A 27,324-nucleotide genomic window follows, 5' to 3' on the forward strand; every position below is an offset into this window, starting at 1 on the left:
ATTGTCAAGCAGAGACACCTTCTGAACCTCAGACTTGACTCACCTAGAGAGGCCAGAAATTAGCTTTCAAAACCACCCATTCGCTGCATGTGAGGAGCTGGTTGCATTTAGGCCTAGAAATTACTCTCGGTGAGTGATAACGAGCTGACCGTTAGGGTGTCACCCATCCAGTACGAGTGTTTAGTTACTGGTCACATTGTTCTGCACCATTGGTGCAGTGAGTTTCCGAAACGAGTTACTTATCAGTCACTTAACTGATCTTTAAGAAAAGAACTTGCATTTCTATCACGCCTTTCACAATCTCACGACATTCCAAAGCGCTCTACAGCCAATGAAGTACTTTTGAAGTGTAGTCACAGTTGTAATGTAGGAAACGCGGCAGCCAATTCATGCACAGCAAGATCCCACAAACATCAATGAGATAATGACCAGTTAATATGATTCTTTCAAGTGATGTTGGTTGAGGGATAAATGTTGGCCAGGACTCCAGGGAGAACTCCCCTGCTCTTCTTCAAATAGTACTATCGGATCTTTTACACTCACCTGAGGGGGCAAACGGGGCCTCGATTTAACGTCTCATCCAAAAGACTGCACCTCAGACAGTGCTGCACTCCCTCAGCACTGGACTGGAGTGGCAGTCTAGATTTTGCGCTCAAGTCTCTGGAGTGGGACTTGAATGTACAACCTTCTGACTTGGAGGCAAGAGTGTTGCCCACTGAGCCACAGCTGATACCTACGGTCACTACAAAGGCTGAAAAAGTGGGTAGTAACTGCCAGAAATGACAAATGCACAACACAAAGCATGGCTCATAGACAAGGCCCGTAGGTCACCCAAGACTGAATAATTCAGCCCAGGTAAGCATTTTTGGGGCAACTGGCTGTCCGGCAATATCACAGTGCAGATGGCAAGTATAGGAGGCAGTGTCCATCAGTGTGAACACTGTGTCCAGGACTTGTATCCAGATTGAACTGTGGAAAACGTTTTTTTCACTTGAAATAAAGCTCAGAGGAAAGTCCTCATTGTTGATATAAATGGGACAAGCTGTGAAATGCATGCCCCTTCATCTTCCCATGGACCAACTCGAGGCTCGAGACCGATTTGCTACAGGAGGAACAAGTATCGGGCACAAGAAACTCTTAAGGAACCTTAGCCAGGACATGGTGCAAGTCTCACCACTCCTGCCCGGCTGCAGGTATCACAGGTGAATGAAAGTAGCACTCGTTCCTCTGTTACTGACTGGCAAGCAGCACCTATAACCACCCATGGGAACTATGTGGTCCTTTTAAAGGTGCTTACAAGACCTTTAAAATGCAAAGAAGCTGCATAGCAGATGGAAATAACCAGGATCCAGGGGCAAAAAGAGACTGGTGAGGCAAGGAGAAGCATATGGGAGCAACGGGCACAAGGCTGAAGCCACCCATCACTACGTCATAGTGGATACATAATGCTGGGTCTTCTGCCCTTTGCAAAAGAAGCTGACTTTCAGTAGGAAAGAACACTGATGTACTGGTGGCAACATGCTGGAACTGCATCCACCGACGCCCCCTGATGAGGCATTCAAGGACATTTCAGGCAGTGAGGCCTTGTAAGGAGCAGCCGTTATGGTTTGGGCATCTCAACACTTCGGTCTTTATTGTCACAGTGAAGTGGTGGTTTCTACAGGCAGACTGAGCCTCCTATGATCCGAAGCCTAAGCCCTTTTGTGTGGTGTGGGAAGCTGCACGCCCAAGATTAACCCCAAATTATTGCACATAATGTTCCAGAGATCAGGTGGGATGGCCACCACATTCTTCTGTTTCTCTTGAAAGGCAAAACACACCACGATGTTAAATCAATGTGTGCAGGTAAAAACAAGTAGATTTACTTACAGATTGAAAGAGTGTGGCATTGTAAGAGACCAGGCATAGAATTCTTAAAAACAATAAAGATAGATTCAGCCCACAAGAGGTTAAGATATTCTTTACTGGAATGCATCTCTTACAGTTTAATAAGTGTGAGGACTCTTGGATGAAACAGCCTTTCATAGATCCTTCACGATATACATGAGTCATACGAATTTCCAGCCCTCGCCCCCCCCACCCTCATTGAGTTCAGCTCTCCAGTCCAAACCAAAGACGTGAGCAACCTGCACTGTGATCTATGTCATGGGAATTCCATTCTGCTACAGCTGGTCCTTTGAAATCAGATCTCACACCTTGTGACATGGGCTGCTGATGTCGACGTACTACTGTCTGTACCAAAACAGGACATCATTGCGTTATATAGTAATACGACTTGATACACAAGGTAAATGCAACTTAAAAATTGGCTCATTTTTTTCTGTAACAAGGGTGATGCACATAACTAGCTGCCCAAACACCACAGGGCAATTACGGATGAGGAAGGGTTTTCAGTCCATCTTAATTCATCCATCCAGAAAGATCCTATAGGTCCGACATTCCAACATCCAATTGTTTTTAAATAGTTGTAGGGTTTTCACCCACACAACTAGCCACGTCTCTAGCCAAGCTGTTCCAGTACAGCTGCAACACTGGCATCTACCTGACAATGTGGAAAATTGCCCACTCGGTTCCAGACCTCATTACAGCCTTGGTCCAAACATGGACAAAAAGAGCTGAATTCCAGAGGTGAGGTGAGAGTGACTGCCCTTGACATCAAGGCAGCCTTTGACCGAGTGTGGCACCAAGGAGCCCCAGTAAAATTGAAGTCAATGGGAATCAGGGGAAAACTCTCCAGTGGCTGGAGTCACACCTAGCACAAAGGAAGATGGTAGTGGTTGTTAGAGGCCAATCATCTCAGCCCCAGGACATTGCTGCAGGAGTTCCTCAGGGCAGTGTCCTAGGCCCAACCATCTTCAGCTGCTTCATCAATGACCTTCCCTCCATCATAAGGTCAGAAGTGGGGATGTTCGATGATTGCACAGTGTTCAGTTCCATTCGCAACCCCTCAGATAATGAAGCAGTCCATGCCTGCATGCAGCAAGACCTGGACAACATTCTGGTTTGGGCTGATAAGTGGCAAGTAACATTCATGCCAGACGAGTGCCAGGCAATGACCATCTCCAACAAGAGAGAGTCTAACCACCTCCCCTTGACATTCAACGGCATTACCATCGCCGAATCCCCCACCATCAACATCCTGGGGGTCACCATTGACCAGAAACTTAACTGGACCAGCCACATAAATACTGTGGCTATAAGAGCAGGTCAAAGGCTGGATATTCTGTGGCGAGTGACTCACCTCCTGACTCCCCAAAGCCTTTCCACCATCTACAAGGCACAAGTCAGGAGTGCGATGGAATACTCTCCACTTGCCTGGATGAGGGCAGCTCCAACAACACTCAAGAAGCTCGACACCATCCGGGACAAAGCAGCCCGCTTAATTGGCATCCCATCCACCACCCTAAACATTCACTCCCTTCACCACCGGCGCACTGTGGCTGCAGTGTGCACCATCCACAGGATGCACTGCAGCAACTCACCAAGGCTTCTTTGACAACACCTCCCAAATCCACGACCTTTACCACCTAGAAGGCCAAGAGCAGCAGGCACATGAGAACAACACCACCTGCACGTTCCCCTCCAAGTGACACACCATCCCGACTTGGAAATATATCGCCGTTCCTTCATCGTCGCTGGGTCAAAATCCTGGAACTCCCTACCTAACAGCATTGTGGGAGAACCTTCACACGGGCTGCAGTGATTCAAGAAGGCGGCTTAACACCACCTTCTCAAGGGCAATTAGGGATGGGCAATAAATGCTGCCCTTGCCAGCTACGCCCACATCCCATGAATGAATAAAAAACTCTAGTCACAGTTTACTTAATACTTTGATCACTCTCTGTGTGAAGAAAAACTTCATTATCAGTCCTAAATTTGCAATTTACGAGTTCAAACCTGTTTCCCCTTGTCCTATTCTCACAATTTAGTTGTAAATAATTTTAAGGATTCACCTTTTCCATTCTCTTAACTACCTCTATAGGTTCACCTCTCAGCCTTCTCCTTTCCAGGCTGAAAAGGACAAGGTTCTCCAGACTTTCCTCATAACTCAGACCATCAATACGAAGGATTAGCCTCATGACTTCCTCTGACTTGTATTCTACATAATTGGATATGTTGACCATTGAGTCGAACTAAGATTCCATGGTCTTTTTCATCTTCATACTTATCTATTTCAGCACCATTCATGGGGTTTTTGTGGAGCCCATTTTTCTTTCCTGTGTGCAATACATTACATTTCTCTTTTAAATTTTATCTGCCATTGTTCTGTCTACTTCTACGTCTTTTTAACATATTTTGCAATTTCTAAGTTGACTCTAATTTGGTATTGTCTGCAAATGTGACTAGGTTTCTTGAGTTTCTCAATCCAAGTCATTGATGCACATCAGAAACAATAGTGGACCCATCAAGCCCTGGGCCACCCATTAAGTGCCTCCTCCCACTCTGACATAACTTCTCTAACAAGTGCCCATTGTCTTCAGCAAACAGGCAGTACTATTCCATCTGTAACACCTTTCCCCACAAGGTACCAGTTCTCTTGACTCTGGATTTCAAAGGCATTGCTATAACTTATGGGTTTTCCTTCGGTGTAAAAATACAATTCGGATTATTCAGCTTCAGCTGTGTTTGGAGAGTTAAGCAGCGTGGACTAGAAACTTACACCACTCAAGTACAATTTTGCACCATGAAGGTCTACGAAAAAACATTTCATCCAAGAGTCGTGTTGCTGTTCAAACTGTGGAAGAAATATGTTTCGAAAAGGGTATTTTATTCTCTTGCGGGATGATTCTATCTTTATTGTTTAAGGTACAGTGTTTTAAATAACTGGCCACATTTTACTGCTTCTGTAAAATATTCCATTTGTAAATAATTTTAGTCTATGTATATCGGTATAATAGTGCGACATTTTCCATTTGTTGAAAGTTGTAAGGAGAACGTACTGGGTGTCCTACATGATCTCCAATGGCCGATATCACAATGGAAGAGTAATTATTAATCCTGGGCACACTACCCCACTCACAGCATATATAAAGGTGCAGGTTTTGCTGCACAGGAGACTCAGTCTTGCCATAAGCTCAAGACGGAATTGTTGGCAGAAAACCTAAAACATAACACCATCGTCCAGCAAACATTTCCTGCGAATGCAGTTACAATCTCGCAAGATCCATCAGTTAGCAGAAACCAGCCTGCACCATTACATTTGTGCAAGGAACATCTTAAATGTAGAAAAGGCAATTACTAATGTGCAGTTCCAAAACTCCTCATTCCATGCAAGTACAGGAAGTACAGCTTTAAGAGTCTCTACGGGACACTTTCTAGCCACAAACCTAAAATATGTTAAAAGTCTTGCATACAGTATGCATTTCCCATTAGTCTCACTTACTTCCTGTCACACACTATCCATCGTATCCTCTGACTCACCATGAGCAATGCCACGGGAGATCTGTTAGTACTAATAAATAAATAAATAAATATGCACTTGTGCAATTAAACAGTGTTGTTTTATTTGCAGACTGCTTTTTAAATAAGCCTTTTACACATGACACACACCCAGCTCAATTAAAGCTTCACCAGAAAACAGGAAATTAAATCACAAGCATCTGCGCATGACAACTATTAGTTGTTCCGGTTTTAAAATTCCTTATTGGTTCAACAAACTTCATCATTACCTCATCAATTCTTCTGGGAGCTTGTGCGCAGAGATCAGTTTGCATACTCTTGAAAATGACACTATATTAGATTCATATCACAAAGCAGCATTCATTTTCCTTTTGTACCCATTCATTGCACACCATTTGGTGGTATCACTTTCTCTAGCCTGTCATAAAGAAGCCTCTGCCATCTCCGTGCTTCACTTAAAAGAAGCACTCTGAAAAATGACAATTCGCTAAGGAGTCTCAATTTATAAAACATGATGCAGTGAAAATGCCATTTAATCCGGTCGTGAGGAAGTGTTTTGTAACTGACTCACGATTGTAGTGAGACCAAGACGATTTCCTCACTGGTGGAATGAACAAGTTATTCACGGCAACTTGCATTTGTATAGTGCCTGTCACGTGATGATGAAACTTCTCAAGCCGCATCATATAGGAGAGAGACTGAGAAATACTGTAGAAAGGAGAGAACTGGAGTAAGTGGTAGAGGATTTGGGAGAGAAACAGGCCGGGCAGTAGAGGGTTTAAATGGAGAGATGGACTGAGTGGTAAAGGATTTAGGAGAGACGCAGGCCAAGGAGTGAGGGATGTCGGGGAAAGGCAGGCCAAGTGGTAGAGGATTTAAATGGAGAGATGCACAGAGTGGTAAAGAATTTAACAGAAGGCAGAGTCAAAAACAAAGGTTTTCAGGAGGTTTTTGAAGGTGGGGACGGAAGTAGAAAGTTGAAGCGGGTCAGGAAGGGAGTTAGAATGGGGAGCAGTGTTTTGGTGGGATTGGGTGTTGCTGAAATGGGGAGCTGTGTTTCGGTGGGGTTGGAATGGGGAGCGGTGTTTCGGCAGGGTTGGAATGGGGAGCGGTGTTTCGGCGGGGTTGGAATGGGGAGTGGCGTATCGGCGGGGTTGGAATGGGGAGCAGTGTTTCGGCGGGGTTGGAATGGGGAGCGGTGTATCGGCGGGGTTGGAATGGGGAGCGGTGTATCGGTGGAGTTGGAATGGGGAGCGGTGTTTCGGCGGGGTTGGAATGGGGAGCGGTGTGTCGGCGGGGTTGGAATGGGGAGCAGTGTTTCGGCGGGGTTGGAATGGGGAGCGGCGTTTCGGCGGGGTTGGAATGGGGAGCGGTGTATCGGTGGGGTTGGAATGGGGAGCAGTGTTTCGGTGGGGTTGGAATGGGGAGCGGTGTATCGGCGGGGTTGGAATGGGGAGCAGTGTTTCGGTGGGGTTGGAATGGGGAGCGGTGTTTCGGCGGGGTTGGAATGGGGAGCGGCGTTTCGGCGGGGTTGGAATGGGGAGCGGCGTTTCGGCGGGGTTGGAATGGGGAGCGGCGTTTCGGCGGGGTTGGAATGGGGAACGGCGTTTCGGCGGGGTTGGAATGGGGAGCGGTGTTTCGGCGGGGTTGGAATGGGGAGCGGCGTTTCGGCGGGGTTGGAATGGGGAGCGGTGTTTCGGTGGGGTTGGAATGGGGAGCGGTGTATCGGTGGGGTTGGAATGGGGAGCGGTGTGTCGGCGGGGTTGGAATGGGGAGCGGCGTTTCGGCGGGGTTGGAATGGGGAGCGGCGTATCGGTGGGGTTGGAATGGGGAGCGGCGTTTCGGCGGGGTTGGAATGGGGAGCGGTGTATCGGCGGGGTTGGAATGGGGAGCGGTGTATCGGCGGGGTTGGAATGGGGAGCGGTGTTTCGGTGGGGTTGGAATGGGGAGCGGCGTTTCGGCGGGGTTGGAATGGGGAGCGGTGTGTCGGCGGGGTTGGAATGGGGAGCGGCGTTTCGGTGGGGTTGGAATGGGGAGTGGTGTATCAGCGGGGTTGGAATGGGGAGCGGTGTTTCGGTGGGGTTGGAATGGGGAGCGGTGTATCGGTGGGGTTGGAATGGGGAGCAGTGTTTCGGCGGGGTTGGAATGGGGAGCGGTGTATCGGCGGGGTTGGAATGGGGAGCGGTGTTTCGGCGGGGTTGGAATGGGGAGCGGTGTATCGGTGGGGTTGGAATGGAGAGCGGTGTATCGGCGGGGTTGGAATGGGGAGCGGTGTATCGGCGGGGTTGGAATGGGGAGCGGTGTATCGGCGGGGTTGGAATGGGGAGCGGTGTATCGGCGGGGTTGGAATGGGGAGCGGCGTTTCGGCGGGGTTGGAATGGGGAGCGGTGTATCGGCGGGGTTGGAATGGGGAGCGGTGTATCGGCGGGGTTGGAATGGGGAGCGGTGTTTCGGTGGGGTTGGAATGGGGAGCGGCGTTTCGGCGGGGTTGGAATGGGGAGCGGTGTATCGGCGGGGTTGGAATGGGGAGCGGTGTTTCGGTGGGGTTGGAATGGGGAGCGGTGTATCGGCGGGGTTGGAATGGGGAGCGGTGTTTCGGCGGGGTTGGAATGGGGAGCGGTGTATCGGTGGGGTTGGAATGGGGAGCGGTGTTTCGGCGGGGTTGGAATGGGGAGCGGTGTTTCGGTGGGGTCAGGCTGTGGGAAGTTAAGGTCATGGTGGCTTTAGTAGAATTTTTAGCAACTGGGGATTGGTAATTTGGTGAGTTCATCAGTTGAAGGTAGGAGGTGGCAGGTGAAGGAAAAGTGGGAGTGTTGGTGAGTGGAGAAAGAGAGTCTGGGAAGGGTAAGAATAGTGCAGGAGGGAAGACGAGGGGAAGCTTGGCAATAGGCAGGAGAGGCACAGTAAGGTGAGGAGTTTGAGCAGGGAGGCATTGTGTGGTATCATTGGTTAGTTTGAAGATTGAGAGGGTGATAAAGAGAAGGGGAGGAGTGGGAGGCCGTGAGAAGTGGCCAAGAGCAGCAAATCGTTGGCATCGAAACTGGGGGGAGGGAAGGCAGGAGAAGCGAGTGGGCATGAGAGGTGGCAAAGGGAGAGCAACGGATAGCGTTCCCGCATTATGAACCCTTCCACTCCCTCCATTGCCTGCTCTCCCACACTAGGCTGCTTTATTCTTCTCTGGTACACTTGAGTTTAAACATCACCATGAGAAAAAAATTACTAATGTAAATAACTGGATAGAAGAGGATTTGGGGAGGAAAGAACAAACTTACTGGCATCTTATGCAAGGTTTGTAAAGAGATGGGTAAATAGTGTGACAAATATTAGAACTGTGAGGCCTGCATCTTTCAGTATTGGTCGGGTGAGTCTTTACCGTGCATCAGTCATGTGATATACTGCTTCGGTAATTTAGCTGTATCACAGCGATCGGCAAACTGCAGTTGCACAAAGGCTGCCGAGTGACCGTAAGTGATCTACCAGTCTCTATTGAAACTCTTCCTGACCTGACCCAGACACGGCCCCGACCTGGACAATCCCAATTACTGACTCCAATGATGCCGAAAGTCATTCCAGTGTTGCAAACTGGAAACACTTACAATTTCTTACACAACCCAGTTTGGTGATGCCAGTGAAGCCACTAGGCAGTGTGGTGCAAGGGCTGGAGATTAACTAAGACAAGTTTCTCCAAACACCAACACCGGCACAAAAGTCCTTCACTCCAATAAGTCCCGGTCTCTTCAAGTTTTAGTGGCTTCCTGTGCCCCAGAGAATTTGCTTCAAAGTTCTCTTCCTAGCTTTTGAATCCATCCAAGGCCCACCCTACCTTACTGGTGTTCTTCAGTCTCATGCCCTCTAACAACAGGCTCCTCCGTGTTACCCTGCCCACTCTGCTCCATCATTGCTGGCTGCTGAATCAGCCCCTTTCCCTAACTTTCCCTTCATACTGCTGACTTCCCCCTCTGCTTACAATAAGCATCCTCAAAACACTTCTCTGTGTTTGTTCTTGCAGCCTCAAAACCTCAACTGGGCCTTCGCTTCCCTCCCCCAATCCTAACACTTTCCATTTGCCCTCTTGATTGCAAAGCACTTTGACACGCCTCCCTGCACTGCAGGAATTCTGTCAAAATGAAAACTGTTCTTGGTTGAATTGGTGACTAAACAACATCACTGATAGTGGAGGAGCTACTCAAATGGCTGCATATGTTTTGTGAATTGAGGAAGACTGATCCAGGGTGCGACAAAATTCATCCAGGGTCCAGCTTGTACAATCCCACCAGTCCAGTGCAAGCAGGGCATTTGAACACTGATTTCAGAAGCAAGTTTGATTTGTGCCAAATCGAAATAAAATAAGAAGCTTTGAGTCTGTGAGGGGCCTATCCTCACTTCCCTTCCAGTGTCAGCCGTGGCTCAGTTGGTCGCACTCTCGCCTCTGAGTCAGAAGGCCATTGGTTCAAGCTGCACTCCAGAGACTTTGACCATGTAATCCGGCCTGACAATCCAGTGCAGAGCTGAGTGAGTGCTGCACTGTCTGTGGTGCCGTCTTTCAGATGAGATATTATACGGAGGCGCCGTATACCTTCTCATGTTGGCCTGAACTATCCCGTGGCATTATTTCGAAGAGCAGGGGAGTTCTGGCCAATATTTATCCCTCAACCAACACCACTAAAAAATGCAGATTATCTGGCCGTTATCACATTGCTGTTTGTGGGACCTTGCTGGGACCTGCAAATTGGCTGGTGCGTTTCCTACATTACAACAGTGGCTGCACTTCCAAAAGTACCACATATTCACTCCATCACCAAGATCGACTACTTCCAACTCGGTAACATCGCCCATCTCTGCCCTTGCCTCAGCTCATCTGCTGCTGAAACCCTCATCCATGCCTTCGTTGCCTCTAGACTTGACTATTCCAATGCTCTCCTGGCTGGCCTCCCATCTTCCACCCTCCAGAAACTTGAGCTCATCCAAAACTCTGCTGCCCATATCCTAACTCGCACCAAGCACCATCACCCCTGTGCTCGCTGACCTAAGTTGGTTCCCGGCCCAGCAAAGCCTCAATTTAAAAATTCTCATCCTTGCTTTCAAATCCCTCCATGGCCTCGCCCCTCCCTATCTCTGTAACTTCCTCCAGTCCTACAACCCTCCGAGATCTCTGCACTCCTCCAATTCTGGTGTCTTTTGCATCCCCTGATTTTAATCGCTCCACCATTAGTGCCGTGCCTTCAGCTGTCTCGGCCCTAAGCTCTGCAATTCCCTCTCTAAACCTCTATGGCTCTCTGTTGTCCTTTAAGGTGCTCCTTAAAACCGACCTCTTTGACCAAGCTTTTGGTCATCTGTCCTAATATCTCCTTATTTGGCTCGGTGTCAAATTTTGTTTGATCACGCTCCTGTGAAGAGCTTTGGGATGTTTAACTACATTAATGGTGCTATATAAATGCAAGTTGTTGTTGTGAAGCACTTTGTGATGTCATGGGGTCATGAAAGGCACTGTATAAAAGTAATTCTTTCATTTTTCATTTTCTTTCCGATTTCTCCACAGTAGTACAACTGTGGTGAAGTCTTTTTGAGTTCTCCCCCCAGGACAATTGAAATTGTGGCACAAAATGGAGAACACATGACTTGCACCTGGACCTAGGAGACATATTTTTCAGGTCACTGGAACGAAATGATATTGAAGGGAAGAGAAACACCTTCGCTGAAGACTCACGCGTGAGGAAGAGCAGCTGTCGGCAAATATTTTGTCTCATTAGGCTGACTGAAAACATGGAAAATGCTACACCAGGTGCGTTGAAGAATCCTCAGGGATTATCAAGGCGCCCGTGAGAATTGATGCTACAGGGAGAGGCTGTGACTGATGAGGCCTCCAGGTTCTTTTGAAGAATTCACATTATGCAATGTCATCAATCTGATCCACCCTTTTGTAAAATAATAATTAAAAAGAACACACAGTTGGAAAATCGATCAGGGAAGGAATTTATTGGTAGGCCCTTCCCCCTTCATGTCCAGCAAGGCCTATGACAGCAGAGCCTTACAATTTCTGCCCTCAAATGTAGAAGAAGAGCCCTCAACTTACAAGTTCAGTGTGCCATCACCCCTTGCTAAACTGCTACCAGTCTCAGTCAGATCAGCACATCTCCTACAATGGCTTCCCCTCTCCTGCTCTCATGGTTAGCTCTGGCATGCTTATCCTTAATCCCTTCCAATTCCTCATCTATAAGCCCCCTCTTGGCAACATTATGCAGAAAGCACGGGGTCAGTTTTCATCTGTGTGCCAATCACACCCAGCTGCCACTGCCTTTCACTCCAGGATTGATGCTGTCCTCGCTGACTACCTGTCTGGTGCCAAGTCATGGATTGAGCCACAGCTCTCTCCAGCTCAACGCTAGCAGAACCAAATAAATCCTGTTGGGTCGCCACTACAAACTTTACATCATAATCCTCTATTCCATTGCTCCCTTAGGCTGAACCTGATAGTTCACAGCTTCAGTATCTCGCCCCACTTATGGACATATAATGATATAACACAGGAGGAGGCCATTTGGCCCATCGCGCCTTTGCCAGGTCCTTGAAAGAGTTATCCAATTAGTCCCACTCCCCTGTTCTCTCCCCATAGCACTACAATTTTTTTCTTTTCAATTCCCTTTTGAAAGTTACTACTGAATCTGCTTCCACCACCTTTTCAGGCAGTGCATTCCAGATCATCATAACTTGCTGCGTAAAAAAAATTCTCCTCACCTCTCCTTTGGTTCTTTTGCCAATTATCTCAGTGCGTCCTTTGTTTACCAACCCTCTTCTTAGTGGGACCAGTTTCTCCCGATCTACTCAAAACCCCTCATAATTTTGAGCACTTCTATTAAATCTCCCCTTAACCTTCTCTGCTCTGAGAGCTTCTCTAGTCTCTCCACTTAACTGAAGAAAGGCCACCTATTTTCACCTGCCTCTGCCCTTACCCCTCTACCCAAAACCCTCATCCATGCCTTTACCTCCACCAAGTACAACACCTCCAAGGACTTCCTTGCTGGCCTCCTGAGCTCCACCCTACACAAACTCCAGTTCATCTGGAACAATGGTGCCTGTATCCTTTTATACACTCAGCCCTGCTCATCCATCATCAACAGCTTGTACAGGTCACCAGATTCCCAACACATAGCTTCAAAATTCTCATTTATAAATCCCTAACTCCCTTTCCCTCCAACTCTATATCCCAAGCATGCACCCTCTAGTCTTCCAACTCTGGTCTACCATGTACCCCACATCACCATCAGACCCTACACTCTGGAATTCACTTCCTAAACCCATTCATTTTACTCCATCTCTCCCCACTTTAAAAAATAATATCCTCAAGACCTGACTCTGCAGTTGTGGCTCAGTGCGTAGCACTCTCGCCTCGGAGTCAGAAAGTCATGGTTCAAGTCCCACTCCAGAGACTTGAGCATAAAATCTAGGCTGACTGCAGCATTGAAGGAGTGCTGCACTGATGGAGGTGCCGTCTTTCGAATGAGACATTAAACCGAGGCCCCGTCTACCCTCTCAGATGGACGTAAAAGATCCCAAGGCACTATTTGAAGAGGAGCAGGGGAGTTCTCCCCAGTACCCTGGCCAATATTTATCCCTCAACCGACATCACGAAAACAGACGATTTGGCCATTATCTCATCGCTGTTCGTGGGACCTTGCTGTGTGCAAATTGTCTGCCGCATTTCCTACATTTCAACAGGGACTACACTTCAAATGTACTTCATTGGCTGTAAAGTGCTTTGGGATGTCCTGAAGTTGTGAAATGTGCTATGTAAATGCAAATCTTTCTTTCTTCGACCTGCCTTCAGTGCCCAATTGCCATTGCAAATTCCCTTGGATCAAAGGCACTAGAATAAGTGCAAGTTGTTGCTGGCGCTGGCACTCCTGAACAAAAGTGGCAGTGGACTTGCTTGTCCAAGTGCATTAGAATTGCGGTATTTGTGAAATAAAGCTTACATATGCAAACGTCAGTATTTTAGCTGCATGAGATCACTCAATACACATGAGATTTTAAGAACATAAAGTAAGGAACAAGAAAGCATCGAACACATTGAAAGCTGTAGGCAGCAAATATAGAACTGTACACACGCCTTCCAAATGTTACCCCACTCCTACCCATGGTGCATTTCTAAGGGTTGGAGGAGGTTTCCTGGAAAATTTTGAATTTTTACATTAAAAACAACCCCTACCTTCCACTTACTTTTAAACATTTTTTTTTAAACTTCACAATTTATAGGAAAAGCAAAAGTCATATTCAACTGGCCAACCAGAGCATCACTTCCCAAAATGTTACTGTCCCCCTCACGGGGGATGCTATTCACACCACTGTAGATCAGAGACCCTTCTCCCCTTTCAGTTTAGCCTCCCCCACTTCCCATAATTCACACAGGTGCATTAGTCCTCGACTTGCTTCCTACTGCTGCTCCTGATTTCAGCTCCGATCAGACATTGTTGCTTTGTTCCAGGATGGACTTCTGTGCTGCAGTTGGGAATTATTGATTCACCGCAAGATTAGGAATTCCCACTTGCAACAGAGTCTGATGCTGGAATGAAGCAGCAATGTAGGTGTAAGCTACAGCCGGGACCAGCTGTAAGAAGAACAGTGAATTGAGTGCAGCAAATTCCCAGCCAGAGCCCTTGAGGCAGTAAACCAGCTGTTGCACTGCAGACTCCTACTCCAAAAACTGATTAGTTACCCCCGGGGATAACAAGTGCACGCATGGGTATGGCAAGTATACCCATTGGCATACAATGTATGCCAAGCTACCCCACTGAGCCCATTCCCTCCTCAATGAAACAATTTGCCCAGTCATGGACTCGACTCAACTCGATCTCCTGAGAGAGATAACCAATCACCACACTAAACCTTCAAGAAGATAAAGCTGCATAAATATTCTCCCTGACCCCTGCCTCCAAGTAATCAAGCAAAACAACAGAATATTAATCCAATTTTACAATAAAAACCCTGCCTAGTTACACCCCACAGTCCCTCTGAGATGGAACACTCTCCACTTGCCTGGGTGAGTGCAGCTGCAACAACACTGAAGAAACTCAACACCATCCAGGATAAAGAGTCTGCTTGATCGGACTAGCTTAAATATCTACTCCCTCCACCACCAACATACCGTGGCTGCTGTGCGTAGTATCGTCAGGATGCATTGCAGCAACTCGCCAAGGCTTGTTCAAGAGCACCTCCCAAACCCCTGACCTCCACCACCTAGAAGGACAAGGGCAGCAGGTGCAACGGAACACCATCACCTCCACGTTCCCCTCCAAGTCACACACCTTCCTGACTTGGACATATATCACGGTTCCTTCTTGGTTGCTGGGTCAAAATCCTGGAGCTCTGTGGGAGAACCTTCACTGCACGGACTGCAGCTGTTCAAGAAGGCGGCCCATCACCACCTTCTCAAGGGCAACTAGGGATGGTCAATAAATGCCGGCCTTGCCAGCATCCCTAAGAATGATTTAAAAAAAATGTATTGCTCATACCTAGTTGCTCTGAGAAGGTGGTGGTGGGCCTTCTTCTTGAACCACTGCAAGCAGTTTGATACAACTGAATGGTTTGCTAGGCCACTTCAGAGGGCAGTTAAGAGTCAACAATATTGGTGTGGGCCTGGAGTCACATATAGGCCAGACTGGGACAGAACTGCAGGTTTCCTTCCCTAAAGGTCATTAGTAAACCAGTTGGGTTTTTACGACAATCCGACAGCTTCATGGTCACTTTTACTGAAACTGTTTTTTTATTTCCAGATTCCCTTAAAAAACTGAATTCAAATTCTCAAACTTCCATGGTTCCACATTCTCTGGATTACCAGTCTAGTAACATAACCACTACACTACAGTCCTATTATGTAGATAACCAAGCAGCTCGGTTTTAAAGGCGATGACTAAAATTGCATGAACTTCTTATGCTGATAATCCTATTCTTCATGTCCATTACTCTGTGGGGGGAAAAAGATCCTTCAAGTCACTGATCTTGTGTGAGGTTTGTCTGTTTTGTATTTGCATCCTCTAGTTCTGTACACAGAGTTAGGTAAGTAACCTATTTGCATCCGTGCCTTTCTTCAAGACTTCGATCATCTATCCTCAATTTTCTTTTGCGCAAACAAACAAACATTCGGTTTTAAAATTTGTCCAAATTATCCTGGGTTTTCCTCCTGTACCCGCACATTTTGGATCTCATCGAGCACTTGGATGTGTTTCGCTGCCCACGAATCTTCCTTCACTCCCCCCAATTGTTTCAAAATATCCTAGGTTCAGACATCATCACCCTGCATTTCAGCCCAAAACCTCCAACATGCCTATGTAGGCAGCTTACCAGCAAGTGCTCGTTTATAAGGAGAGGATGAAAGGTCGGTCTCACCCCAATTGCCTATTTAAACGAGTCACTCTGGCACTTTATTCTCTTTGGACTTTATTCCAGAACAAAGGGGCATAATCTTAAAATTAGAGCTAGGCCTTTCAGGAGTGAAAGCAGGAAGCACTTCTTCCAAGGGTTGTGGAAATGTGGAATACTCTTCCCCCAAAGGCTGTGGATGTTGGGTCAATTGAAGCTTTCAAGATTGATAGATGTTTGTTGGATAAAGGGATATGGATCAAAGGTGGATAAATAGAGTTGAGGTACAGGTCAGCTATGATCCAATTGAATGTCGGAACGGGCTCGAGTGTTATAAATTGGATAGCCCGGTGGTGAAGGATGGAATACTAGAGCCTGGTCTTCAGTTGCTTCCAAGCCTTTATTCACAGAGCTCCACAATACACTCTGGATAAGCTCTCTTATATATGGATACAAGAGAGCCCCAAATGATACACACTACCTGAATACAATTAACACTAATTGATATAAATCACATGGATTATAATTAACATCGAGGGGCTGAACGGTGTGCTCCTGTTCCTATGTTTCTAGGGCACTCCTCTGAACCTTTCCCCCATGTCTCGGTGTCGCTTCCCTTACTCTCTGGAAAGCACCTTGGGACCTTTTCTGTGTTGAAGGCACTATATAAATGCAACTTGCTGTCCTGCCACATCCCTTTTCTGTTCAACAAATAATGCACAGGCAATCATGTCTGCCTTGTTTGGCAGGAGTAACCAACTAATATCAAGCCAAAGTTTAAATCTCAGCAGGCCCATTCCAAATCTTATCTTATTGTTCAGACTGCTGACCAGCAGAGCAGTACAAAATTGGATCTAGCTGTGGAAACACAGGTGCAACATTGAAATGGGATTGACACAGTATCTATCATAAAAGGAATAAAAGAACAAATTCACAAGAGGATATGAAACCAGGGTCAATGTTCCCCTACGATGGGGTGGGAGCTACTGGCCTCAGTGTCTCTAGGCTAGGCAGACATAAAAATAATGCCCAGGTGTAGTATTGGCATTGCTGAGCCTCGGCCTGTGAGGAACAACTATTTTCTATCAATAATACAGAAATTGATATTGAATGGAACAAGTCTGCAGAACATTCAGCAATTACTATCTTTACCAATCAATTCTTGAGGGCCGGTAATGGATAATATACACAGACCCCTATTGCACCCAGCAGATTCTTCAGAGACAACTGAGGCAACAAATGAGCATGTGTCCATCAAACCTAATTGGGAAGTTCTGCTCCGTGTCCAAATGAGTACAAAGCCAATGGTTTTATTGGCCGGATAACCAGGAGTGGAGTCTCGCAATTCCGGGGCGAGAATCTACAAGGATTTGAACCTATAGCCCAGTGGAGATTTGAGCTTTTAACCCAGTGATCCAGGTCATTTGACGACTTCCCTTTTTATTTTGTTACAAATTCTGATGGCCAAAGTAGAGAAACAATGACAAATTAATTCCCAATTAATACACGAGTGCAATGTGCAGCTTGAAGGGGGCAACACATTCATGTTGAGTGTAATCAGTCACACAGGCTGCTGGCGTGGTCCGTGCCTTGCAAATTCCAATTATCCCACTTGCGGCGTTATGATTTCCAAATGACTAACCTCAACAGCCCTGTAGTAATTCTGAGGGGCACCAGGAAATGTTCTCTCAGCATTGTTCAACCAGCAGTAAATGCCTGTGTTATTTTTAGGTGCCAAACATGTCAAACAGGTTGCTGGCTAGTGACAAGTGAGGTTCCCTCGTGTCACATCTGTTTCATAATTTTAGCACCTAATACATGGGGGGACAGGTGCTGAGTGCGAGACCACAGAGGTCAGTGCTTAGACTCAAGTTGCTCCTTACCTACAGAAATGACCTGGAGACAGAAGGAAACTGCAAGCCTGTTAAATTTGCAGATGACACTAAAATAGGGGGGAGTGCAGTAGGGATGGAGGATGCAGTTCAGGTTTGCAGAAGGCTTTAGATCTCTTATGCGATTGTGAAAATACCGACAAATGCAAAGTACTGTATATTGGGAGAAAGAATGAGCAACGGAGTACGGAGACAATGAAGGGAATAAAATTAGCACAATGAAAACAGAATATTGGGTGACACAGCCAGAATAGTAGAGTGGAAATTTACAGAGGGTAACGAGAGGTTTTGGTCAAACACTTGAAGGTAAATTCATTGATCGCAAATTGGCAACAGGGTGGCACACTTGAAGGGAGCCCATGTCGGAGAATTGGCACTGTGGTGTTCCAGCCTGATGTTAGGGCTGGAGTCCTTTCAGAGTGGCCCCCTGTTGGAAGAGAGGGATTACTGAGTTTACCCTTTGAAGTAACGTCGGCATTTCGTCACCACACTTAGAATGGGACATAATATGCCCTGGAGAGTGTGCGAAGAGAAACAAGTAATGATCCCAAGATTAGGCTCTACAGAATGAGAAAGAAGGTTATGGTTGGGATGCCAATGAGGTATGTAAAATATTAAGTGGGATAGATCGGCGTTTCTGAAACCGCTAACTTGAGTCTCGCATGTGTGTTGCCTCCCTGGTGCCAGGGTAAAAGGCATCTGAACAAGTGCAGAACATTTTGTGGGGGGAAGGGGAACAGCTAGAAGTTGTGGTCCATGTTGAAACCAATGACATAGGTGGGAAAAGGGTTGAGGTCCTACAGAGGAAGTCAAAGAGCAGGACCTCAAAAGGTAGTAATCTCTGCATTACACCCAGCGCTACATGCTAGTGAGCAGCAAAATGTGTGGCTGGAGAAACGGTGCAGGAGGGAGAGCTTCAGATTGCTGGGGCACTGGGACCAGTTCTGGGGTAGGAGGGACCTGTACAAGATGGATGGGCTGCATTTCAACAGGGCTGGGACCAATATCCTCTCAGGGAGGTTAACTAGTGCGCCAGGGGAGGATTTAAAATAATTTGGCTGGGGGAGGGGCACCAGGATGAAGCATTGGAGAGAAGAAACAAGGTGCACTGAGGACTGGGAGAGACATACAGCATTAGAATAAATAGTTCAGAAATAGGAGGGATCAGACAGGGGGGGAAATGTGAGGTGGACGAGGATGGGTTTACAGTGTATGTGTGTAAGTGCATGGAGCGTGATAAATAAGGCACAAGTAGCCACATGGGATTATGATATAATGGCAATAACGAAGACTTGGCTCAAACAAGGGGAGGAATGGGCATTTAATATACCTGGCTACAATTTATTCAGGAAAGATAGGGAAGGGAAAAATGGAGGGGTGTGCAGTATTGATCAAAGATACTGTTACAGCACTAGAAAGGGATGATGTACATAAGGGTTCAAAGATAGAATCTATTTGGTTAGAATTGAAGAACAATGGAGGAGCTAGAGGAGCAAATTTACAGTCAAATTGCAGAAAACTGCAAGAACTTTAGAGTAGTGATAATGGCGGACTTCATATATCCTAATATAGACTGGGACTGGGAAAATAACAGTGTAAAGGACAAAGTGGGAGAGGAATTTCTGAAATGTGTGCACGAGAACTTTTTTGATCAGTATGTTTCCAGCCCAACGAGGAAGGAAGCAGTGCTGGATCTAGTTCTGGGGAATGAAGTTGGGGCAAGAGGGGCATGTTTCAGTGGGGGAGCATTTGGGAAACAGTGATCACAATATCATTAGGTTTAGAATAGTTATGGAAAAGGACAAGGAAAAAATCAAATGTGAAAATACTCACCTGGGTGGAGAGCTAATTTCAGTGATTTAAAAAGGGAGCTGGCCCAGATGGACTGGACTCAAAGATTGGCAGGTAAATGAGCAATGGGAGGCCTTCAAAGAGGAGATAGTTTGGGTACAGACTAGACACATTCCCACAAGGGGGAAAGGAAGGGCATCCAAGTCTAGAGCTCTCTGGATGACTAAAGATACAGAGATTAAAATGAAACAGAGAAAGGAGGTTTATGATAAATATCAGGTTCATAATTCAGTAGAGAACCAAGCTGAATACAAAAAGTACAGAGGAGAACTAAAAAAGGAAATAAGAGGGGCAAAGAGAGTGCATGAGAATAGATTAGCAGGTAACAAAAGGGAACCCAAAAGTCTTTTATAAACATATAAATAGTAAAACGGTAGTCAAAGGAGGGGTGGGGCTGATTAGGGACCAAAAATGAAATCTTCTCGTGGAGGCAGAGGGCATGGCTGAGATACTAAATGAACACTTCGCATCTGTCTTCACGAGAGAAGAGAATGCTGCCAATGTCTTGGTAAAGGAGGAGGTAGTAGAGAAATTGGATAGGATAAAAATAGATAAAGAGGAGGTACTAAAAAGGTTGGCAGCGCTCAATGTAGAAGTCACCCGGTCCAGATGGGATGCATCCGAGGTTGCTAAGGGAAATAACGGTGGAAATTGCTGAGGCTCTGGCCACAACCTTCCAATCCTCCTTAGATATGGAGACAGTGCCAAAGGACTTGAGGATTGGAAATGTTACACCCCTGTTCAAAAAAGGGGAGAGGGATAAGCCCGGCAACTACAGGCCAGTCAACCTGTCGTTTAGAGACATTAATCTGGGGCAAAATTAATTGGCACTTGGAAAAATATGGGTTAATAAAGGAAAGCCAGCACAGATTTGTTGAAGGCAAATCATGTTTGACCAATTTGACTAAATTCTTTGATGAAGTATCGGTGAGGGTTGATGTTGTATTTATGGACTTCCAAAAGGCGTTTGATAAAGTACCATATAATAGACTTGTTAGCAAAATTGAAGCCCATGGGATTAAAGGGGCAGCGGCCACATAGATACAAAATTGACTAAGGGACAGAAAGCAGAGAGTAATGGTGAACGATTGTTTTTCAGAATGGAGGGAACTATACAGTGGTGTCCCCCAGGGGTTGGTGTTGGGACCACTGCTCTTTTTGATATATATTTATGACCTGGACTTGGGTATACAGGGCATAATTTCAAAGATTGCAGATGACACAAATCTCGGAAATGTAGTGAACAGTGAGAAGGATAGTAACTTCAGGAGGACGTAGACAGACTGGTGAAATGAGCAGGCACATGGAAGATGAAATTTAATGCAGAGAGCAGTGAATTTTGGCATTTGGCAGGAAGAATGAGGAGAGGCAATATAAACTAAATGATACAATGTTAAAGTGAGTGCAGGAACAGAGAGACCTAGGGGAGTACCACACACAAGTCTTTGAAGGTGGCAGGACAAGTTGAGAAAGCTGTTAAAAAAGCATACGGGATCGTTGGCTTTATAAATAGAGGCAGAGAGTACAAAAGCAAGGAAGTTATGCTAAACCATTATAAAACACGGGTTAGACCCCAGTTGAAGTAGTGTGTCCAATTCTGGGCAACACACTTTAGGAAGGATGTCAAGGCCTTAGTGAGGGTGCAGAGGAGATTTACTAGAATGGTACCAGGGATGAGGGACTTCAGTTACATGGAGAGACTAGAGAAACTAGAGTTGTTCACCTTAGAGCAGAAAAGTTTAAGGGAAGATTTGATAGAGGTGTTCAAAGTCATAGAGTAAATAAGGAGAAACTGTTTCCAGTGGCAGAAGGGTGAGTAACAGATTTAAGGTGATTGGCAAAAGAACTAGAGGCAACATGAGGAAAAACATTTTTACACAGCAAGTTGTAATGATCTGGAATGCACTGCCTGAAAGGGTGGTGGAAGCAGATTCAATAATGGCTTTCAAAAGGGAATTGGATAAATACTTGAAGTGGAAAAATTTGCAGGTCTATGGGGAAAGAGCAGGGGAGTGGGACTAATTGGATAGCTCTTTCAATGGGCCATAACTGCCTCTTTCTGTGCTGTATCATTCTATGATTCTATAGACAAAGTGAATCCAGAATATTACTTTAAATTTAAACAGGCCAGAAGACATGAATTTAAATGAGTGAAGAGTACAATTAAAACTAATCTTAGAAATATACTTAAAGGCTGATAAACATTTGGAATGAAATACCAGGTAAGGTAGTGAAATTAGTTTGATGCAGTTGGATGCCAGGCTGGATTCATTGGATACTTGGTGGCGGTGGGGGGGACCGAATGGCCTCTTCTAGTCCAGGACTTTTTCTTACATTCTTGTGTGCCTGTCACGACAAACTAAATCCATCAATTCCTGTGCATAGATCACACATTAATCCCAGCTTTGGAGAATTTATCTAAAGATACAGATTTTTAAGTATTTGTTTTATTTTTATTCATTCCTGGGATGTGGGCGTTGCTGGTGAGGTAATCATTTATTGCCCATTCCTAATTGCCCTTGAGAAGGTGGTGGTGAGCCTCCTTCTTGAACCGCTGCAGTCCATGTGGTGAAGGTTCTCCCACAGTGCTGTTAGGTAGGGAGTTCCAGGATTTTGACCCAGCAATGATGAAGGAACGGCGATATATTTCCAAGTCAGGATGGTGTGTGACTTGGAGGAGAACATGCAGGTGGTGGTGTTCTCATGCAAGCGGGCTGATTTGTCCTGGATGGTGTTGAGCTTCTTGAGTGTTGTTGGAGCTGCACTCATCCAGGCAAGTGGAAATGTATTCCATCACACTCCTGACTTGTGCCTTGTAGATGGTGGAAAGGCTTCGGGGAGTTAAGAGGTTAGTCACTCACCACAGAATAGCCAGCCTCTGACCTGCTCTTGTAGCCACAGTATTTATGTGGCTGGTCCAGCTGAGTTTCTGGTCAATGATGACCCCCAGGATGTTGATGGTGGGGGATTCGGTGATGGTAATACCGTTGAATGTCAAGGGGAGGTGGTTAGACTCTCTCTTGTTAGAGATGGTCATTGTCTGGCGCGAATGTTACTTGCCACTTATGAGCCCAAGCTTGCTGCATGCGGGCTCGGACTGCTTCATTGTCTGAGGGATTGCGAATGGAACTGAACACTGTGCAATCATCAGCGAACATCCCCACTTCTGACCTTATGATGGAGGGAAAGTCATTAATGAAGGAGCTGAAGATGGTTGGGCCTAGGACACTGCCCTGAGGAACTCCAGCAGCAATATCCTGGGGCTGAGATGATTGACCTCCAACAACCACTACCATCTTCCTTTGTTCTAGGTATGACTCCAGCCACTGGACAGTTTTCCCCGATTCCCATGGACTTCAATTTTACTAGGGTTCCTTTGTGTCACACTCGGTCAAATGCTGCCTTGATGTCAAGGACAATCGCTCTCACCTCTGGAATTCAGCTCTTTTTATCCATGTTTGGACTAAGGCTGTAATGAGTTCTGGAGCTGAGTGGTCCTGGCGGAACCCAAACTCAGCATCAGTGAGCAGGTTTTTGGTGAGTAAGCGCTGTTTGATAGCACTGTCGACGACACCTTCCATCACTTTGCTGATGATTGAGAGTAGACTGATGGGGCGGTAATTGGCCAGATTGAATTTGTCCTGCTTTTTGTGGACAGGACGTATCTGGGCAATTTTCCATTTTGTCGAGTGCAAGTCTTCAGCACTACAGCTGGGATGTTGTCGGGGGCCATAGACTTTGCTGTATCCAGTGCACTCAGCCGTTTCTTGATATCATGTGGAGTGAATCGAATTGGCTGAAGACTGGCTTCTGTGATGGTGGGGATCTCGGGTGAAGTCCAAGATGGATCATCCACTTGGCACTTCTGGCTGAAGGGGGTTGCAAATGCTTCAAGCCTTGGCTTTTGCACTCACGTGCTGGGCTCTGCCATCATTGAGGTTGGGGATGTTCACGGAGCCTCCTTCTCCAGTTAGTTGTTTAATTGTCCACCACCATTCACAACTGGATATGGCAGGGCTGCAGAGCTTTGATCTGATCCGTTGGTTGTGGGATCTATAGCATACTGCTTCTGCTGTTTAGCATGCATGTAGTCCTGTGTTGTAGTTTCACCAGGTTGGCACCTCATTTTTTAAAAATTTTTTTTAGGTACGCCTGGTGCTGCTCCAGTAGCTGGTTACACATCAATGCAGCAGCCGCAATGTTGAATGCGTCATGGGGTAGGTTTTGTCCTTTGGTCGGCCACCCACTCCGGTGGCAAAGAAGCCCCCCTGGATTTTGAGGCTGGGGCTGCTGCCACGAAGGTAAGTCACGGGGTAGAGGGAGGTCGCGATCACTGAGGGTGGAGGTCCCAGGGAGGCAGCAGCCCAGATTATTTTTGTGGGCCCCAAAGGTGCACTCCTGCTGCTCCGGGGCCCACAAAAATAATTCAAGATTAACCTTTGCTGGGGGTCTTCTCTTCCATCAGCAGCACTCCCTCAGTACTGCACTGATGTGTCGGCCTGGATTATGCGTTCATACAAAGCTAATGGAGATGTTGACGCCAAAGCTGAACAGGAAAGCTACAGGAGGATTGGAATATACTTGGTAATTGGGCAGACAGGCAGCAGATGAAATTCAATGTGTAGGAATGCAAAGTGATTCACATGGGGACAAAAAATCCAGGAAGAAACTATTAGTTAAATGGAAAGAAAATAAAGTACATGGAAAATTAAAGAAATCTGGGGGTCCTACAATAAATTTAAGCTGTTGCAACAATGCTCGGTAACAGTGAGTAAAACAAATCAGATGTTGGGATGTATCATAGGTCAATATCGAGCCAGAACAGTCAGGTAATCCTGCCACTTTATAAATCATTGGTGTGACTGCACTTACCATGTACAGTTCTGGCCACTGCGGTACAAAAAGGGGTATTGCAGCTATTGCAATGATGCAGAAGGGAGCTACGAGAACGATTGAGGGGATGGAGGGATTGGATTATGAGGACCAATTACGTAAATTGGTCATGTTCTCACTGGAAAAGAGAAGGTAGAGAGGTGATTTGATTGCTGTTGTTCGAATTCTAAATCAGACGAGACAATGTAGACCATGACAAGCTGTTTTACCGTGTCCAGAACAGTAGAACTAGAAGGGGAGTAAATTCAAAACAAATCCATAGAAACATTACTGAAGTGAGTGAGTGGTAAATCTCTGGAACAGGCTCCCTCGGGATTTAGTGGAAGCAGAAAGTGTTGATTCATTCACATGTAAATGAGATAGATTTCTTTCAGATACAATAGATGATTAATTTGTGACATGACATGTGGTAGGTGTAGCATGCTTGGGCGGGGTGGGGGGAACGGGTGATTTTGGACGTATGGTTCCCAAAGCTCTCCACCATTGGGGGTTTTCCTCACCTCATCTGTTGTAGACTAATTGATAGCGATTGATTGACATGATTAGTCAACAACTCCATTGTTGTATCATGGGACTACCAGGATGATAGAAGGTGAACTGGATGGGCCTTGGTCTTTTTTTAATCTAGCAATTCCTATGTTCAGTCAGTGCTTGTCATAAACAGACAGTGAAATCCAAACAATACCAATGCCAAATATAAGTCCAACAGTCCCCCACAGGAAATTAAAATAAAATCTCTGATGTATATTTTTCTGCGTTTTGTTATTTTAAGTGAAAAAGTAGACGTGAGTATGATGCTGGGATAACTTATTTAGCACGGGCTAAATTCCACAGCCCGACAGTCCATGAATGAAGGCCCAGAAACATGTAAACAGCAAGTTGGCCGAGGAATATTCTGGGCAGGAATAAGAGTACGGGTTCTGTACAACTTTCTGAAATAAAGGTGAACATAACCAACAGTGAATTGCCAGAAACTACTAATTGCCCAATAGTGATTAAAATGGTGCTTGAGGCTGAAATCAGTCTTGGGCAGAAGCGCAAAACAGGCGCTAGCGAATCAGCTGCCCGTTTTTTCACATCCCTTCTGATTTTCTTTTCCATTTTTACAAAATCGTGCGGAGTGTAAAAATAAAACTGCCAGCTCGCTATCGCCCGTTTTGCGCTTCCACCCAAGTCTGATTTTATCCCCTCTATCGCAAATCAACGGTAATATGAAGGACGCATACAGAAAAAGTACTCTGCAGTACACTGAAATGCATTTACTTTTCACAATTAAATATTTACTTCATAATCACTCTGATGTCAAAAGAAATCACATTGGAACATAGCCCAAACTGAGTGAGGCACAATGATTCACTTTGGAAGAAATCCAAAGAACCACTTAAATGTGCCTTGGCTAGTGAAGCAGTGTCCTCCTTTCATACTCCCGATTAACCACTTGGATATTTTAGGAACGCAATGAAGACCATGAGCCACAGGGTTGTATGTACCCGTGATCGCTTGAGCGGTCAATTAAAAACAAACCATACACCACGTGGTGACAAATGCTGATCAACAGCTTCAGCGAAGCAACTAGGATTCTAGAATAGGTGTAAACCCTCTGCTTAAACAGTGACGTGACCTACAATGGACACCTGTTTAAAATGGTTGGCAGGGTTTGGAGAGCTGCCATCACAAAGGGCTCGAGGAGGCAATGGCTGCAGTGTGTGCTCCGATGGTGCAGCAGTCGGGTTGCCAACTCTGGTTGGACATATGCCTGGAGGTATTGTCACATGACCCTCCCGCCTCCAACCACCGCAGCCCCATGCTCCCGCCTGACATATCCATCATCATGGCGTCCCGCCTTCCCCCACCAATTGGAAAGTGAACACTCTTCATTATCTGATTGGATGATTCTGGACCGTCAAACAGCCTTTTTTCCCCATCTCCAATATTTTTATAGCTAATAAATGAAAGTGTTCAAAGAAAATGAAAAAAAAACTTTTTTTTTTAATGCCCCTATGATCTTTCTCCAGAGTCGCTCGCAGCAGTGTCCAGGAGATTAATGCTGAATTCCTGGAAATTTCAGAGCAATCCTGGAGGGTTGGCAACCCATGAGGCAGGCTCCGTGTCGTGCAATGTTTCAGCACTAAACCAAAATTAATCCGTACAACTCCTTCAAATTCAGGTGCGCCAGGCCAGAATTTTGACTGGAAGAGAAATACTCGTTTCCATTGGCCTGTCAACTTTGGACTGTGAGGGAGGAAGTTCGCCCTCGTGAAAGCTGGCTGCATGTCGGGTTTCCAACCTTTCAGAATTGACCAGGAGTCTCCAGGAAGTGAAAATTAATCTCCAGGACACTGCTGCGAGCAATCCGGGAGAAAAATCATAGGGAGATTAAACCAAATTGTGTGTTTTCTTTTCCATTCTCTTTGAACACTGCAGTTTATTAGTCATAAACATATTGGAGATAGGAATAAAGTCTGTTTGACTGACAGTCATCATCATCCAATCGGGTGATTAAACAGTCTACTTGCTTACTATTTGATGTGGGAAGGCGAGAATGGATGTGTCGGGTAACCAATGGTGTGAGCATGGGGGCGGGACGGATAGAAGCAGGCGATCATGTGATGAAACCTCCATGAACACATCCAGCCAGAGTTGACAATCCTCGCTGCGGGCTTTTCAGTTCCAGCATCATTTTACACCCAGTACCAGAAGATAGATTCTCTTACACACTCTGTCAAGCAAAGCAGGAACAAAAATGATTCTGTAAAAAGTCATGGGACCATAATCGTGGCCTAATAGTGCTTTAATTGTATTTCAATGAATAAAATTAAACTTACAAATTGACTTCATTAACCTGTACAAAGTGATAGCTATTGCAATATTATTGATATTATATGGAAATGGGCAGCATCAGAGTTCACTGGAAGAGTAAATAGGTTTTCTC

General features: G+C 45.9%; 1 protein-coding gene across 3 annotated transcripts in view; it reads right to left on the reverse strand.

Moving 5' to 3' along the window:
* ank3b (ankyrin 3b) overlaps positions 1-27,324 on the reverse strand; it is a 467,733-nt gene that overhangs the window by 290,295 nt on the left and 150,114 nt on the right. The window lies entirely within an intron of this gene.

Source organism: Heptranchias perlo, chromosome 21 (assembly GCF_035084215.1).
Source record: "Heptranchias perlo isolate sHepPer1 chromosome 21, sHepPer1.hap1, whole genome shotgun sequence".
Lineage (NCBI taxonomy): Eukaryota > Metazoa > Chordata > Chondrichthyes > Hexanchiformes > Hexanchidae > Heptranchias > Heptranchias perlo.